General features: G+C 41.7%; 1 pseudogene; it reads left to right on the top strand.

Moving 5' to 3' along the window:
* Positions 1-4,123: 4,123 nt before the first annotated feature.
* On the top strand, positions 4,124-19,044 carry LOC129008637 (large ribosomal subunit protein uL13-like; annotated as a pseudogene).

Here is a 19,044-nt window from a genome sequence, read left to right as displayed (position 1 = left end):
TGATCCTCCCGCCTCGGCCTCCCAAAGTGCTGGGATTACAGGCGTGAGCCACCGCGCCCGGCCATTCTCTGCCTAGGAGCTTCTTTTTGTTCTTTAAGAACTCGACTCAGATCTATCTTCTCCTCTAAGAACCTTCCCCACATTCCCAGCTCCCCAAATCTCCAACCTTCTGAGATCCCACAGAAATGTGTTCAGATTTCTATTATAGCCCAGGTTATTTTATAATATGTTTGTTTTCATACCTTCTCCTTTTACTAAACTCAGAACTCCTTGAAGGCAAGCACTTCGATCAGTTATTCCTTGTGGTTCCCGTGCTCAGCTTAGCTCATCGTAGGTGCTTAGGAAAAGTGGGATTGAATGAAGTGAGCATCCATCCATCAAACATCACACCTTGAGCGCCCTCTGTCTTATCAGGAACTGTGCTACGCCCTAAGGAGTTATATGGTTAAAAAGATCAGGCTTCTGTCCTCTGGAAGTTTATGAACAAATTGAGGATGGGTTCGTATCTTTCAATTATACATTACAGAAACCCAACTCAAACTAGTTTAAGAAGTAAAAAAAGAATGTGGGTAGGGGGCAGAATTAATTTGCCCCAGGCATGTGATCAGGAGAAAGCTGGGCTCAATCTCTAATCCCAGAGGTGGATCCTGTTAGATCCCAATTAGTCTAAGTCAGTTATGGCTATCCAACTCCACTTACCAGTGAGTGTGTCAGGAAGCCAGGCTTAAGATTACCTCCAGCTTCAAGAATCACTGAATCTAAGATCCAAGGATTTCCAACAATATTATTCTCAAAATTACATCTCTTTCTATAACTTGCTGTTGTGGAGCTGCATTCTTAGGATTTTTTTTTTCATGTGAAAGTACTTCACAGCTCCATGTTTGCATCCAATCACAGCAATTAGAGCTGCTTGTTCCAATCTTTCCAGCAAAAGTAATTCCCAGTGGTTCATCTGCCCTTCACAGAACCATTCACAGTGACTCTGATTGAAAAGGCCTAAGTCACATGTCTGCCTCTGGATTTTGAGGTGGGGTTAACTCCATCCAAATCATATCGACTAAAAGTGAGGGAAGGTGGTCCCCCAGAGGAAAATCAAGTTGCTGTTACCAAAAATGGGAGATGATGCTGGGCAGGCAAAAACCAACATGTCCTCCATAGAGGAGATGTCCTATACACCAATAATTATGGCAAGGCCAGGAGTGATGCCTTTCTTGAGAGCTTACAGTCAAAGATTAGATAGAAGAAATGGATCATTTCAAGGACAGCTGTCCATGAATGCCTCTTAGGAGAAAGTCTATGAACTTGGTCTTCTGGATAGTAGAATTATAGTAGGTGAAGATGAAAAAGCCTTTCAGATAATGTGGAAAGGCATGAACAGAGGCAGGGAGGCAGGGATACTTTGGAGGTTTTCCAAGTTTGGTGGGAAATTTTGGGAATTAAGGCTGGAACATTGGTCAGGGGCTAGACCCATAATCTAGTAACGTACTAACCCTTTATTCAAATGTCTTTCATATATAATCTCAAAAAGAGTATACTACTTTTTGTGGGGACCAGGAATAGGACAATTCTTCCCATGTTACCGATTGCGTGTTACCCAGTACAAGAGACACCTGCTGAGAGAGAGATCATGGTGTCCAGACAGAACAGCACGAGTACCCCAGTGTTCTGCCTTTCAGTCCAGGACTGTGCCCCTACTCCCAACAAACTCCCTCTCCTCCACATAGAGTGAAAATGAAGTCTGGGGTTGGAAGTCACCGGGACAGCAGCTATGGCTCAGCCCCATGGCCAGCCTGAAGGGTCCTCTGGAGGAAGCTGTGGGAACTACCACCTAGGCAGAGAGCAGGTATCTGACTGGCATAATGGCTAAGAGCAGACTCCAGAGTCAGACAGGCCTGGCATTTATCTCCAGTTTCATGACACGATGTTACCTTGGACAAATCATGACTTTTCTGAGCCTTAGTTTCCTCATCTGTAGAACAAGGATGGTTAATAAGATCTGAATGAGGTAATGCATATTAAGAAGTTAGCACAATGTGGCGGGGCCTCATGGCTTATGCCTGTAATCCCACCACAGGGAGGCTGAGGCAGGAGGATCACGTGCGGTCAGGAGGATCACTTAAGGTCAGGAGCCTAGGCAACATGGTGAAACCCCGTCTCTACTGAAATACAAAAATTAGCTGGACATGGTGGTGCATGCCTGTAATCCCAGCTACTCGGGAGGCTGAAGCAGGAGAATTGCTTGAACCCAGGAGGCAGAGGTTGCAGTGAGCCAAGATCATGCCACTCCACTCCAGCCTGGGCAACAGAGTAAGGCTCTGTCTCAAAAAAAAAAAAAAAAAAAAAAAAAAAAAAAAAAAAAAAAAATGAAGTTAGCACAATGTCTGTTACATAGGGTGTGCAATAAGTGGGATATTGAGGGCATTACAGTGTGGTACAGACCCTTGAGTCAGATTGACTTCCCAAGGTCAAATCCTGGTCCCATTTTAATTGTTTCTATAATGTACTTTCCACACGACCCACCTCCACATTTTAAATATCTCTGAAATCAGAATGCACCTCAGCACTGTAACATGGTTTAATTGTCAGTTATCTCTTAGAATATATGAGATAATAGCCTGTCTTTACACTTGATCTCTTATGTTGGGCAAATTACTTAATCTCTTGGTACCTCAGTTTCTTCAGTTTTAAAATAGGGATAATAATAGTGTCTACTTATAAAGTTGTGAAGACTAAATTAGACTTGCTTTGGAAGTTTCTGGCACACAATAAGGGCTTAATAAATTCCATGTATTGGTATTATTTTTATTATTATCATTTCAAACCAGGTAATGGGTGTGGTGGGAGCTGCATGAGCTGAGCAGCTAGAAGCAGAAGAGGGGAAGGCTGGTATGGGAGGGCCAATGCTGGTTCTCAGGTCAAAAGGGGAGTGTGATGAACAGTAGCCAGGAAGCCAGACAAGTGTCCAATGCAGCACAAGGTTGATGAGGGCATATGGTTTTCAGGTGAAGACTGGGAACCATGTTAGGGTACCAAGCTTGGTTGCCCAGCAGGGATGGGTTGGTGGGTTAAAAGGGATGGTCAGGTTGGGCTAGTTGGTCTATATGTTCTCTTTGAAATTGCATGTTCTCTGACTATAATAACTACTGTCTATTAAGTCTTTACTATGTGCCAGGGCACTATACTAATTGATAAGTACTGTCTAACAGAAATCTGTTATCAATCATATGAGTTAGGTGATTTTATTAGATCAATTTTATAAAAGCAACTGAGAAGGTTCAGGCCGGGCGTGGTGGCTCACACCTGTAATCCCAGCACCTTGGAAAGCCGAGGCAGGCAGATCACCTGAAGTCAGGAGTTCGAGACCAGCCTGACCAACATGGTGAAACCCTGTCTCTACTAAAATACAAAAATTAGCTAGGCATGGTGGTGCATGCCTGTAATCCCAGCTACTGGGGAGGCTGAGGCAGGGAGAATTGCTTGAACTCACGAGGTGGAGGTTGTAGTGAGCCAAGACTGCGCCATTGTACTTCAGCCTGGGCAACAGAGCGAGACTCTGTCTCAAAAAAACAAAAACAAACAAAAGAAACTGAGGCTCAAAGAGGTAAATTAACATGTTCAAAGTAACGTGGCTATTAAGTGGTAGAGCTGGAACTTGAATCGGGTTTTTTTGACTTTACATCTGGCACCTAAGCTCCTCTGCCACATTCTTGAACTCAGTTCTCCAGCATATCTCAGTGTATCCAGAAGCAATTTTTCTCCCTTTTTCCTTTCCCCCCTCCTCCCGCACTCCACAGGTCTCCACCTCCCAAGTCCACAAATGCCAAACTCACAAGTCATCTGTTTTGCCAAAATTCTGTTCCGATTTGATAAACCCTAGCTGGGCCAGCTCACTCAGCATGATTCAGCCAGAGAGAATAGCAAGGCTGCATGCCCAGCATGCCGACCAGCTGAGCTCAGGCAGGATGGGCGGCGCTCAGGAACCTCAGCCTGACAGATGGCTCCACTCGGCTGTCTCCACGGGCCTGATGCCAGGGGCAGCACTCGCTCTCAGCAGGATGGAGGTCGTATGAGTTTCACATGCATGGATGTGTGTGTGTGTGTGTGTGTGTGTGTGTGTTTTCGCATGGACCATGCAGGAGTGAAGCTGTGTATTATCCAGAGTGCCCACGTGTATGTGGCCGGTTTGCACATGTTTGTCTGTATGCGTGTGGATGAATGCATGTGTGCGTGCCAGGCTGTGTGTTTGTGTGTATATTTGTGTGCATGCAGAAGTGTGTGTGTGTGTGTTTGAGTTTCAAATTTGCATTCATGTAGGATGTGTGCTCACGAGCATGAAAGAGAAAGCTGGGGGTGGGAAGTGGGGGGAGAAGGGTCGTGGGCTTTGAGAGTCGAGAATGTTGAATGTTCCCACCTGCAGTGGAGAGTTGCTGTACACCCCTCCCTCCAGCTCTCCTCATCACAGGACTGACTGACATCAGCAGCAGCAAAAGGTCATGTCAAGCCCAGTGTGAAGTTTAGGCTCTGGCTGTGATTTAGGCTTCCCAAATCAACTCCTTGGCTACAGTTTTCTCTTAAGGTAGGGGTACTTAACTGTTTGTTAATCTAGGGTCCCCCTGAAAAATTTGACCAGAATGAATCTTCCAGGAAAATGCCCTCAAAACACATAATTTCATATGCAATATTATGGAATTCAAGGGGCCCTCCAAAGCCTATCCATGGACCTCAGGTTAGGAAACCAAGTATTATATAAACACTTATTGAATGACTATGATACTGAGCCCTTGTTAGAGAGATAAGTACATAGAGGAAGAAGATGGCCACTGTTTAAAGAGTACACAGTCTAGCAGGAGGAATAGATGTAAATGCATAACTACAGGGCACTGTAACAAGTGCAGTAGTGGCTGGATGAAAGAAGTGGCAGAGCATGAGAGGAATGAGGGGAAGCACTTCTTGACGGGTTCAGGGAGGAACTCACTGAAGAAGGGAACACTTAAGATATATATTGAAAGATGAGAAGGCATTTATCAAACAGAGAAGATGCAGAAAGACTTTCCAAGCAGAAAGAACAGCACAAAGGCAGAGGGGATGCTGTATTTGGGGAATTATACACATGAGATGAGCTGGGAGCAAGGCTGAAAGAGTTTAGAGGTGGACTGTGAAGGGCCTTGTTCACACTGAGCTAAAGGTTTTGGCTGTAAGTAAAGGGGAACTATTGGAGCTCTTTAAACAAGAGAGTGACATGATTTAATTGATGTTTTGCAAAGACCACAATGCATCCGGCACTTATCCAGAGGTCAAATAAGTGGCTGTTGCAACAGTTCAAGTGAGAGAAAAAAGTGTGAACAACAGAAATGTATGGGAAACTAGTACATAGGCTTAAAGAAAAGAGATATTTAGGAGATAAACTAGTAAAAAATTAGATGCCCTCATTAAATGTGTGGGGGTTAAGAAGAAGAAAGAAGGAAGAGTTGAGCATAGTTTCTGTGATTCTAGCTTGAGAAGAAAGGTAGATGATAGTGCCATGCACTGAGATGGAACCATGATGCAGTTTAGGTTCTTGGAGGAAGATGAGTTGTGTTTGAGACACAATGTGGGATGTCCAAGTAGAAATATACATCAAGCAATTGACTATATAGGTCTGGAGCACTGGGGAGAGAGATTTAGAAATGTCAATTTGTGAGTCACAAGCAGACAATTGAAGTCATGGGTAACAGATGAGATCACTAAGGGAGAATTTAGATATCCAGTGAGAAGAGAAGCAAGAAAGAAGTCAATATTTAAGGGGACATGGAGGAAGAGGAATTTGTAAAGAAGACTGTGAGAGGGTGTTCTTAGGGTTTGAAAGGATTGAAATAAAATCAGGAGAGGTATCTCCTAGAAGCTAATAGTACACAATGTTTTTTGTTTTTTTTTTTTGAAATGGAGTTTCGCTCTTGTTGCCCAGGCTGGAGTGCAATGGCACGATCTCGGCTCACGGCAACCTCCGCCTCCCGGGTTCAAGCGATTCTCCTGCCTCAGCCTCCCGAGTAGCTGGGATTACAGGCATGCACCACCACACATGGGTAATTTTGTATTTTTAGTAGAGATGGGGTTTCTCCATGTTGGTCTGGCTGGTCTCAAACTCCTGACCTCAGGTGATCCGCCCGGCTCGCGCTCCCGAAGTGCTGGGATTAGAGGCATGACCCACCGTGTCTGGCCTAGTGTACAAAATTTTAAGAATGAGGGAGTAATCATTAGTGTCAAAGGCTAAAAAGAGGCCAAGTAAGCAGAGGACTGATGTAAAAACCATACATAATCAAAAGACAGAAAGAAGACTGGAAGGAAACATGAAATACACAAAACATTAATCAGAGTTATCAGCATGAGGAATTACAGGAGTTTTTACATTTATCAGAGTTATTACTATTGGAGATTATAAGTGCTTTTATATTCTATTTTACAGTTGTTTATCTCAATGTTCCCAGTCCACTCCAGTGCATGTGGACCAAATTTGAACAATGAGAAAGAATACCTGGGGAAAATTTAGAAGGCTATTAGAAGACTTTCTTCCAGCCAAGAGAGAATAACAGGCACTGGATTTAACCTCCTGCCTAAAACAATTATAAAGCAATAGGCCAGGCACAGTGGCTCACACATGTAATCCAACACTTGGGAGGCCAAGGCAGGCAGATCACCTGAGGTCAAGAGTTTGAGACCAGCCTGGCCAACATGGAGAAACCCACGTAAAAATACAAAATTAGCCAGGCGTGTTGGCACATGCCTGTAATCCCAGCAACTAGGGAGGCTGAGGCAGGGGAATCACTTGAACTCGGGAGGCAGAGGTTGAGGTGAGCAAGATAGTGCCACTGCACTCCAGCCTGGGTGACAGAGTGAGTCTCTGTCTCAAAAAAAAAAAAAAAAAAGAAAAAGTAAAAGAAGAAAAAAAACAATTATAAAGCAGACAAAATTATAACCTAACTGTTTCTGGTAGTGCAGGACACTGATCCTTGAAAGAGAGAGAGAGAAAAAAATGAGTCCTAATACTGTACAAGCTTACTGTCTGCAGTTTCCAGGCTGTAGTGCATAAAACAGTAACCTAGGCAGAGCTGGAAGATTCTCTGAGTTGAGGAGACAGCTGATTATTAGACAGCTGATTATTCAGGGAGGCCAAGATGGCTAGAATTCACAGGGCAGAGTATCAGGGGGAGAAATATGCATAGAGAGAACTCTAGAGATCTGCAAAGGTTTCCCATTAAGTCTTCATCTGAGTACTAAAGACTGTATGCATATGAGGAAGCTACTAGAGGCTGGAGAAAGCACACTTCACAGAAACAGGTGGAATAATTCTTGGAGTTTACACAAGGTTGGAAATAATTCATATTCCTAACAACCAGGGTGAATAAATCTCATAATACTTTGAGCATGGGAAAAATACCCACAAGGATATTGCCTCATAATGGAGCCAAATTAGTCCTAGAATATACTGTGCTCCCAAAGCTTCAAAGCAACCTCAGAGGCATCAAACTGTTTCCAAGCAAGTTAACTGCATCCTGAAACAAAGCTCAAAACAATTAAGGAATAAAAAAGCCTAGCACCCAACAATGTAAAGCTTACAATATTGGCATTGACTCAAACTTACCAGACATGCAAAGAAGCAGGAAATTATGGTCCATAATGAGGAGAAGATCAATCAATAGAAACAGGCCCATAATGACACATGATAGAAGACAAGAACAATAGAACAGATTTTATAAATACATTTCAGATGTTTAAGAAGACAGAGGAAAGCATGAACTTGTCGAGGAGAAGGAAGATGCAAAAAAGGCTTAAATCAAACTTAAATAGATGAAACTTGCAATATTAAGATTAAAAATATACTAGATGGAACTAATAGATTAGATGCTGCAGAAGAAATATTAGTAATTCGAAGACATAGCAATAGAAACTATCCAGAATAAAACATAGGAAAAAAGATGTAAAACAAGGAATGAGCATCAGTGAACTATTAGTCCTTAATATATGTATAATTGGAAATCCTAAAGGAAAGGACAGGGAGAAGACAGAAGAAATACCTGAAGAAACAATAGCCCCCAAATTTCCAAATTTAATAAAAATTGGAAACCCACAGATCCAAAAAGCTCCATGAATCCCAAGCAGAAGAAACATGTAGACAACACACTAAGGCACACCATAATCAATTTACTTAAAACCAGTGATAAAGAGAAAATCTTCAAACAGCTAGAGAAAAAAAGATGTTGCAGAGAGGAGCAAAATGACATGGAATGCTGAGGCAGGAGGATCACTTGAGTTCAGGGGTTTGGGGCTGTAGTGTGCTATGATCACACCTGTGAATAGCCACTGTACTCTAGCCTGGACAACTAAGACTGAAAAAAAAAAAATTGTCTGAAAAAAAAAAAAAAGATATCGGACTTCCCATCTGAAATTATGGAAGCCAAAAAAAGAGTAATGTAACATTTTTAATGTGCTGAAAGAAAAAAATGCCAACCTAGAATTCCATACCTAACAAAAATGTCTTTCAAAAATAAAGGGAATCGTCCAGGCGCCGTGACTCACACCTGTAATTCCAGCACTTTGGGAGGCCAAGACGGGTGGATCACTTGAGGTCAGGAGTTCGAGACCAGCCTGGCCAACATGGTGAAACCCTGTCTCTACTAAAAATACAAAAATTAGCCAGGCGTGGTGGTATGCACCTGTAATCCCAGCTACTTGGGAGGCTGAGGCAGGAGAATCACTTGAACCTGGGAGGCAGAGGTTGCAGTGAGCCGAGATCATGCCACTGCACTCCAGTCTGGGTGAAAGAGTGAGGCTCCATGTTGGAAAAATAAGTAAGTAAGTAAATAAATAAATAAATAAAGGCAATCAAACTTATTATGAAGTCACAGTAATCAAGACAGTGCTATTGGCAGAAAGATACGCATATAGATTAATGGAACATAATTAATAGTCCAGATATAAAACCTTACATTTATGGTCACTTGATTTAAACAAAGGAGCAAGGACAACTCAGTGAGGGAAAGAATAGTCTTTTCAACTAATGGTGCTGGGAAAATTAAATATCCATGCACAAAAAAGTGAACTCAAACTATTACCTTACACCATATACAAAAATTAATTCAAAATGGATTATAGACTTAGACATTGGAGCTAACACTATAAGACATCTATAAGAAAACACAGGAGAAAAAAACATCATGATCTTTGGTTGAACAAAGAACTTTTAGACATGACACTAAAAGTACAAGCCATAAAATAAAATTTTGATAAATTGGACTTTATCAAAATAAAAAACTTTTGCATTCAAAAGATACCATTAAGAAGATGAAAACAGAAGCCATAGGTTGGGATAAAGAACTTGTACCCAGAATTTATAAATGGCCATACTGCCCAAGGTAATTTATAGATTCAATGTCATGCCCATCAAGCTACCAATGACTTTCTTCACAGAATTGGAAAAAACTACTTTAAAGTTCATATGGAACCAAAAAAGAGCCAAGAAGAGCAGAACTGAAGGAGATAGAGACACAAAAATCCTTTCAAAAAATCAATGAATCCAGGAGCTGGTTTTTTGAAAAGATCAACAAAACTGATAGACCGCTAGCAAGACTAATAAAGAAGAAAAGAGAGAAGACGCGAATAGATGCAATAAAAAATGATAAAGGGGATATCACCACCGATCCCACGGAAATACAAACTACCATCAGAGAATACTACAAACACCTTTATGCAAATAAACTAGAAATTCTAGAAGAAATGGATAAATTCCTGGACACATACACGCTCCCAAGACTAAATCAGGAAGAAGTTGAATCCCTGAATAGACCAATAACAGGCTCTGAAATTGAGGCAATAATTAATAGCCTACCAACCAAAAAAAGTCCAGGACCAGATGGATTCACAGCCAAATTCTAACACAGGTACAAAGAGGAGCTGGTACCATTCCTTCTGAAACTATTCCAATCAATAGAAAAAGAGGGGATCCTCCCTAACTCATTTTATGAGGCGAGCATCATCCTGATACCAAAGTCTGGCAGAGACACAACAAAAAAAGAGAATTTTAGATCAATATCCCTGATGAACATCAATGCAAAAATCCTCAATAAAATACTGGCAAACCGAATCCAGCAGCACATCAAAAAGCTTATCCACCACGATCAAGTTGGTTTCATCCCTGGGATGCAAGGCTGGTTCAACATACGCAAATCAATCAATGTAATCCATCATATAAGCAGAACCACTGACAAAAACCACATGATTATCTCAATAGATGCAGAAAAGGCCTTCAACAAAATTCAACAGCCCTTCATGCTAAAAACTCTCAATAAACTAGGTAATGATGGGACATATCTCAAAATAATAAGAGCTATTTATGACAAACCCACAGCCAATATCATACTGAATGGGCAAAAAACTGGATGCATTCCCTTGGAAAACTGGCACAAGACAGGGATGCCCTCTCTCACCACTCTTATTCAACATAGTGTTGGAAGTTCTGGCCAGGGCAATCAGGCAGGAGAAGGAAATAAAGAGCATTCAATTAGGAAAAGAGGAAGTCAAAGTGTCCCTGTTTGCAGATGACATGATTATATATCTAGAAAACCCCATCGTCTCAGCCCAAAATCTCCTTAAGCTGATAAGCAACTTCAGCAAAGTCTCAGGATACAAAATCAATGTGCAAACATCACAAGCATTCCTATTCACCATTAACAGACAAACAGAGAGCCAAATCATGAGTGAACTCCCATTCACAATTGCTTCAAAGAGAATAAAATACCTAGCAATCCAACTTACAAGGGATGTGAAGGACCTCTTCAAGGAGAACTACAAACCACTGCTCAACAAAATAAAAGAGGACACAAACAAATGGAAGAACATTCCATGCTCATGGATAGGAAGAATCAATATCATGAAAATGGCCATACTGCCCAAGGTAATTTATAGATTCAATGTCATCCCCATCAAGCTACCAATGACTCTCTTCACAGAATTGGAAAAAACTACTTTAAATTTCATATAGAACCAAGAAAGAGCCTACATTGCCAACATAATCCTAAGCCAAAAGAACAAAGCTGGAGGCATCATGCTACCTAACTTCAAACTATACTACAAGGCTACAGTAACCAAAACAGCATGGTACTTGTACCAAAACAGAGATATAGACGAATGGAACAGAACAGAGCCCTCAGAAATAATACCACACATCTACAACCATCTGATCTTTGACAAACCTGACAAAAACAAGAAATGGGGAAAGGATTCCCTATTTAATAAATGGTGCTGGGAAAACTGGCTAGCCATATGTAGAAAGCTGAAACTGGAACCCTTCCTTATGCCTTATACAAAAATTAATTCAAGATGGATTAAAGACTTAAATGTTAGACCTAAAACCATAAAAACCCTAGAAGAAAACCTAGGCAATACTATTCAGGACATAGGCATGGGCAAGGACTTCATGACTAAAACACCAAAAGCAACGGTAACAAAAGCCAAAATTGACAAATGGGATCTAATTAAACTAAAGAGCTTCTGCACAGCAAAAGAAACTACCATCAGAGTGAACAGGCAACCTACAGAATGAGAGAATATTTTTACAATCTACCCATCTGACAAAGGGCTAATATCCAGAATCTACAAAGAACTTAAACAAATGTACAAGAAAAAATCAAACAACCCCATCAAAAAGTGGGCAAAGGATATGAACAGACACTTAAAAGAAGACATTTGTGCAGCCAACAGATACATGAAAAAGTGCTCATCATCACTGGCCATCAGAGAAATGCAAATGAAAACCACAATGAGACACCATCTCACACCAGTTAGAATGGCGATCATTAAAAAGTCAGGAAACAACAGGTGCTGGAGAGGATGTGGAGAAATAGGAACACTTTCACACTGTTGGTGGGACTGTAAACTAGTTTAACCATTGTGGAAGTCAGTGTGGCGATTCCTCAAGGATCTAGAACTAGAAATACCATTTGACCCAGCCATCCCATTACTAGGTATATATCCGAAGGATTATAAATCATGCTGCTATAAAGACACATGCACACGTATGCTTATTGTGGCCCTATTAACAATAGCAAAGACTTGGAACCAACCCTAATGCCATCAGTGATAGACTGGATTAAGAAAATGTGGCACATATACACCGTGGAATACTATGCAGCCATAAAAAATGGATGAAGCTGGAAACCATCATTCTGAGCAAACTATCGCAAGGACAGAAAATCAAACACCACATGTTCTCACTCACAGGTGGGAACTGAACAATGAGAACACTTGGACACAGGGTGGGGAACATCACACACCAAGGCCTGCCATGAGGTGGGGGAAGGGGGGAGGGGATAGCATTAGGAGATATACCTAATGTAAATGACAAGTTAATGGGTGCAGTACACCAACATGGCACATGTATACATATGTAACAAACCTGCATGTTGTGCACATGTATCCTAGAACTTAAAGTATAATACAACAACAAAAAAAAGAATTTCAAGAAATCAGAAAAAAAAACAAAACAAAAAACAAAACAAAACAAAAACAATCCTCCCGCCTCAGCTTCCAGAGTAGCTGGCATTACAGGTATTCACCACTGCTCCCAACTGATATAGGATTTTTCGTATGTCTGGTACTACAGAGTTATTGGTGAACAACTATTACACCCCAAAGTCAGAAACCATTTAGTCAACCTTTGTGACCCCTGGTATCTAGTGTATAATAATCTTACATGTAATGGAAACAGTAAAAAATTTGTTGATTAAATCTGAAAAATAAATAAATAAATAAATAGATAAATAAATAAAGGATGTTCATTTAGCAAACAACCTTGGAAGATGGAGAAAATGTCTCTCTCCACGGCAGAGGGCTGATTTGTTTCCTGATTCATCCAATGAAGATAATGTCTTTGTCTGGGGTGAAGGTTGGGCAGGTTTGCTTGCAGCCTTTAGCTTTTAACCATACACTATGAATGCAGAAATTGACTTCAGAGTGTTTTCTCTTGTATGGTCCAAACACACACTTAAACATTTACAGCTATAAATATTTACAGCTATGATATGCTCCAGGAAATGCCTATACCAGGAGGTGGTTGGGGAAAGGAGGGATGGGGAGGTGAGAGGAGAAGAAACATGAAAAAGATTGTATAGTGGGAATAGAGTGAGAGTTGGAAGAGAGAACTTCACAAAAGAAAAATGTAACGCACAGCAACATATGGTTCAATAGAAGCTCTTTGGTTTGCAGGACAGTGGCTAACTCAGCAGACGAACCAGAGCTTCCTGCCCTTTGCAGATGGCATGAAGATAAGAGTTTGCCAAACAACTAAGATGGGCTCTTGATTGAGCAGAAACCACAACATGGGACACACAGAGCCACCCTATTGCCCTACTGTCATTCAAGCTTAAAGGAGACATATCTACAGACAGGGTTTGAGCCTAGTAATGGTGAGAACTTTCTTGGATGTCTCAACAGCCTGGAGATGAAATTCCCAAGAAGGCAGAAAATAGTGGTGGCACATTGGTTTTATTGTTTTTCATTATAATTATAAAAGTAATGCATGCTTATTGTAAAAATTCAAACAGTACAGAGGATATAAAGGGGTAAATAAAAACCCTCTCCCGGCCAACTTCACTCCTTAGGGATACCTAATGTCAGCAGTTTCTTGTGCATGCTTCTATACACTTTCACTTTTATTTAATGTTTCTCAAAGTAATAAATGCACAATGCTTTTAAAAAGAAAGTCACATAAACACAAAGCTTGTAACAAAAACCAATAATCCCTGTTCTGCCTCTCCCTCCCAATTTCCCCAAGTCCCTTTTCTCCAAAGTAACCATTTTAGACATTTTTTTTAATAGCCTAATCTTGGAAGTGACATTTTAGAGGCTTCTTCTGGCATTTATATATCTCTGCTTTTCCTAAATAATACGCTGCTAATGCTAATTTTTGATTAATCAATTTTAGACATAATGTAATGACTTCTTGTATAGTGGATTCAGGATTTAGCTCTCTTACACCACTGTCCCATCTGCTTCTTCTCCCCTATACTCCCAATAGAATTGTACTACAATTTTTTTGCTATATCAGTATTTAGTATTTACATTATTATGCCTTACAACTATTTACTTGTTATGTTATTACAAGTACACCAAAATTATATATTTTTTTTGTTTTTTTGAGACAGGGTCTCACTCTGTCACCCAGGCTGAAGTGCAGTTGCATAATTTGGCTCACTGCAGCCTCCGCGCCCCCAGCTCAAGCAATTCTTCCACCTCAGCCTCCCGAGTAGCTGGGACTACAGGTGTGTGCCACCATGTGCGGCTAATTTTTGTATTTTTTGTAGAGACAGGGTCTCACTATGTTGCCCAGGTTGGTCTTGAACTGGCCTCAATCCACTCTCCTGCCTTGGTCTCCCAAAGTGCAAGGATTACAGATGTGAGCCACCATGCCTTGCTCAAAATTATATTTCTTTTCCAACTTTTGCTTTTCCTAAATCTAATAATTGCCTTGGTTTTTCACCTGCTTAATTTTCTTTGTAATTATTACCTATAGTTAATTCTTCTGACACTTTACAATAATCTTTCACTGCAGTTTCCCTTGTAGTCAATTACATCAAGTAATCTGTCTGTTCCAATTTTTCCCTTGAAAAATTGAAAATGAGTCTCCTGGAGACTCCCGGAGACTCATTTTCTTATCTGATTGCACCCTAGCCCTTCTGCTTAGCTGTCTTCCCAGCACTTTTCTTCCCTGTCATCCCGATAATTCTTTTTTGCCTTTTTCTGAGTTGGGATCCCTGTTGCCTAGAATTTGTATCTTTCTCTTTCTCAGTTTGCACCCTTGTTTGAGACATATCTATTCCAGTAGCTTCATCAGCTTTAACCTGATGATACTCCTCAGTGAACCTCTCTTGAATCACCTTACTCTTTGGCCTGGTTATGCTCGACACCTGGTGCAATGCTGTGATCCTAGAATCTCTACTGATAGTCACTCTTCAGGTGCTCTTCATCTCTTTCCTTGTTGGATCTTGTTTGTTTGTTTGTTTGTTTACTCCTATATTTTGGTGAGAAAGTGTATATTTCAGAGAAAATTTTTTCATCCTATCTTCACACTTGATTATAGTCTGCAAAGTATAGAATTCTTAGGAAGTATCTGCTTGCAGAATTTTTAAGCCATTGCTCCATTCTCTTCTTGATTCCAATGTTGTAAAGGATCCTGAAGACATTTTGATTCCTGATTGTATACAACCCATTGTTTCTTTCTGGAAGTTTTCAGAATCTTCTCTTATTTATTTATTTATTTTTATTTTAGAGACAGGGTCTTGCTCTGTCACCCAGGCTGAAGTGCAGTGGCAGGATCATAGCTCACTGCAGCCCGGACCTACTGAGCTTAAGCAATCCTCCTGCCTCAGCCTCCTGAGTAGCTTGGACTACTCAGGCATGCACCACCACACCTGGCTAATTTTTTAATTTGTTGTAGACATGAGGTCTTGCTAGGTTGCCCAAACTGATCTCTAACTCCTGGCCTAAAGTAATCCTCCCAAAGTGTTAGGATTACAGGCATTACAGGATTACAGGATTCCACTACACCCTGCTAGAATCTTCTCTTTGTCTTTGGTGTTCTGAAATTATACAACAGTGTTCTGAATTTCACTAAGTACTAAGATATGAATATATTTTCATTCACTGTGCTGGGCAACTTCTGGAAGACAAAATTCTCTCCACAATTGGCTCAGCAAGTGAAGAGATCTTGGGAGGTCACATGCCAGCTATTTTACACTTTGGTCCAGAGTGAGATACTAATCACCTCAGCCTGTCTAACTGCAAAGTTCCTGGGAAATGTGAGGAGCAGAATAGAATATTTGGTAAACACCACTATCTCTGACATAGGAAGAGTGGACTATAGAAATTTTGTTATAAAGGGAAGGGGAGATAAGGTAGTAGCTAGGGTGACAGGAGGTGAGTGGATTTTTTGTTTTTCTTTTTTTTTTTTGAGACGGAGTCTCACTCTGTCGCCCAGGCTGGAGTGCAGTGGTGTGATCTCGGCTCACTACAACCTCCACCTCCCAGGTTCAAGCAATTCTCCTGCCTCTGCCTCCCAAGTAGCTGGGATTACAGGCCCGTGCCACCACGCCCAGCTAATTTTTGTATTTTCAGTAGAGACGGATTTCACCATATTGGTCAGGCTGGTCACAAACTCCTGACCTTAGGTGATCCACCTGCCTTGGCCTCCCGAAGTGTTGGGAATACAGGTGTGAGCCACTATGCCAGGCCTGTTTTTTGTTTTCCTAATTAGAAGGGAATTGCATATGTTTAGAGGAGAGGGAGTGGTTCATCAAGGGGCATGGTATTGGTCTTGGAGAAGGTGGAAGAAGAATGATGTGCCTTAGAAAGGAGATCTGACCCTCTTTCTCTGAGATTGGCAGGAAGGAAGTGAAGGAAGTATAGTTAGCTAAATGTGTAGGTGTAGAAGCAGGAAACTGAAGTTCACACCTGATATTTTAAATTTCCTAAGAAGTAGGAAGGAAGTCAATTGCCAAAATTGGTAGTAGTGGTGGTGTGGTGGAGAAGGGACCAGAAGTAGGTTATGGGCATTCAGGAGCTTGGAGAAGTTTCTTGAATCTATCTCCACTAAGCCATCTGCCTTCAGATGGACAACTATTAATACAATAGCTTCCCATCTGATTTACTTACCTCCATTAAGCCCTTTCAACATACTACAAACAGGCTGACCTTTTTTAAAAGGACGTGTCAGACCATGCCACCCTCTGCGTGAAACTGTACACTTGCTCAAAATCCTTGAAATGACCCAAATATTTGGTTCACATTGTCTTCTCAGCCTTACCCTCAACCTTCCATACACTCTAACAGGAACCCTTTTCATTTCCTTCCTCCTTTCCTCCTTGAGGCCTTCACAGATACTCTTCCCTGCACCAGGAGAGCACTTCCATTTCACTCCCACTCCTTTCACTTGGCTAATTTTAACCCTTTCTTTAGGTCTCGAATTAAATGTCACTTTCTCAGAGAGGCCTTCCCTGATTCTTCGGTCTAGGCTAGGTCTTCCTATTATATGCTCTTATGATACTTGGAGTTTTTTCCTTGGTAGTACTCTTCACAATTGTAATTATAGTTGGCCCTTGAACAACATGGGATTGAACTGCATGGGTCCACGTTTACAGGAATTTCCTTCTGCCTCTGCCACCCCTGAGACAGCAAGACCAATCCCTCCTCTTCTTCCTGCTGCTCGGGCTATTCAACAGGAAGATGATGAGGATAAAGACCTTTATGATGATCATTTCCGCTTAATAAATAGTAAATAGATTTTCTCTTCTCTTCCCTGTGATTTTCCTTTTTTTTTTTTTTTTGAGACAAAGTCTCACTCTGTCGCCCAGCCTGGAGTGAAGTGGTGTGATCCTGGCTCACTGCAACCTCTGCCTCTCCGGTTCAAGCGATCCTCCTGCCTCAGCCTCCTGAGTAGCTGGGACTACAGGCATGCATCACCATACCTGGCTAATTTTTTTGTATTTTTAGTAGAGACGGGATTTCACCATGTTGGTCAGGATGGTCTCAAACTCCTGACCTCAAATGATCTGCCCACCTCGGCCTCCCAAAATGCTGGGATTACAGGCGTGAGTCACTGCACCCAGCTCCCTGTGATTTTCTTAATAACATTTTCTTTTCTCTAGCTGACTTTAGTGTAAGAACATAGTATATAATACATATAACATGCAAAATATGTGTTCATCAACTGTTTATGTTATCAATAAGATCAACAGTAGGCTATTAATAGTTATATTTTTGGGGAGTCAAAAGCTATACATGGATTTTCAACTGTGCAGGGTGTCAGCCCCTTAACCCCCATGTTGTTCAAGGGTCAACTGAATATGTTTGTATATAGTGAACAAGGGATCTGTCCTCCACTAGACCATAATTCCATGAAGGTAGGCACTGTGTCTGTTTGGTCTACTGCTACATGTTTAACATGTAGCACATTGCCTGGCATGTAACAGATGACAAATAGTTGTCAAATGAATAGGTTAATCAATTTTGTTAATTAACCCATATCTATTGTGAAGAGATAATCAAGGTCACACTACCTATGAGAGCCCAATCAAGAATGGAGACCACTTTTCCCAGGTGGCTGCCGAAGATGGCAGAGGTGCAGGTCGAGGCCATCTTCTGGGCCTCCTGGTGGCCATTGTGGCTAAGCAGGTACTGCTGGGCCGGAAAGTGGAGGCTGTACACTGCGATGGCATCAACATTTCTGGCAATTTCGTTTTTTCTTTTTTGAGAGAGCTTCGCTCTTGTTGCCCAGGCTGGAGTGCAATGATGCAATCTTGGCTCAAAGCAACCTCCATCTCCCGGGTTCAAGCGATTCTCCTGACTCAGCCTCCTGAGTAGCCGGGATTACAGGCGCCCACCACCACGCCCAGCTAATTTTTTGTATTTTTAGTAGAGACAGGGTTTCACCACGTTGGCAAGGCTGGTCTTGAACTCCTGACCTCAGGTGATCCACCCAGCTTGGCCTCTTAAAGTGCTGGGATTACAGGCATGAGCACCATGCCCGGCCATTTCTGGCAATTTCCACAGAAATAAGTTGAAGTACCTGGTTTTCCTCCACAAGTGAATGAATGCCAACCCTTCCCGAGGCCCCCTTACCACTTCCAGGCACCCAGCAGCATTTTCTGGCGGACCCTGTGAGGCATGCTGCCCCACAAGACCAAGTGAGGCCATGCCGCCCTGGACTGCCTCAAGGTGTTTGACAGCATCCCACCACCCTAAGGAAAGAAAAAGCGGATGGTGGTTCCTGCTGCCCTCAAGGTCGTGCGTCTGAAGCCTACAAAAAAGTTTGCCTATCTGGGGTGCCTGGCTCATGAGGTTGGCTGGAAGTACCAGGCAGTGACAGCTACCCTGGAGGAGAAGAGGAAGGAGAAAGCCAAGATCCACTACTGGAAGAAGAAACAGCTCATGAGGCTACGGAAACTCGCCAAGAAAAACGTGGAGAAGAAAATTGACAAATACACAGAGGTCCTCCAGACCCAAGGACTCCTGGTTTGA

This window comes from Pongo pygmaeus, chromosome 9, assembly GCF_028885625.2.
Source record: "Pongo pygmaeus isolate AG05252 chromosome 9, NHGRI_mPonPyg2-v2.0_pri, whole genome shotgun sequence".
Classification (NCBI taxonomy): domain Eukaryota; kingdom Metazoa; phylum Chordata; class Mammalia; order Primates; family Hominidae; genus Pongo; species Pongo pygmaeus.
The sequence above is the reverse complement of the archived record's forward strand: the minus strand, read 5'-3'. Positions and strand labels throughout refer to the sequence as shown.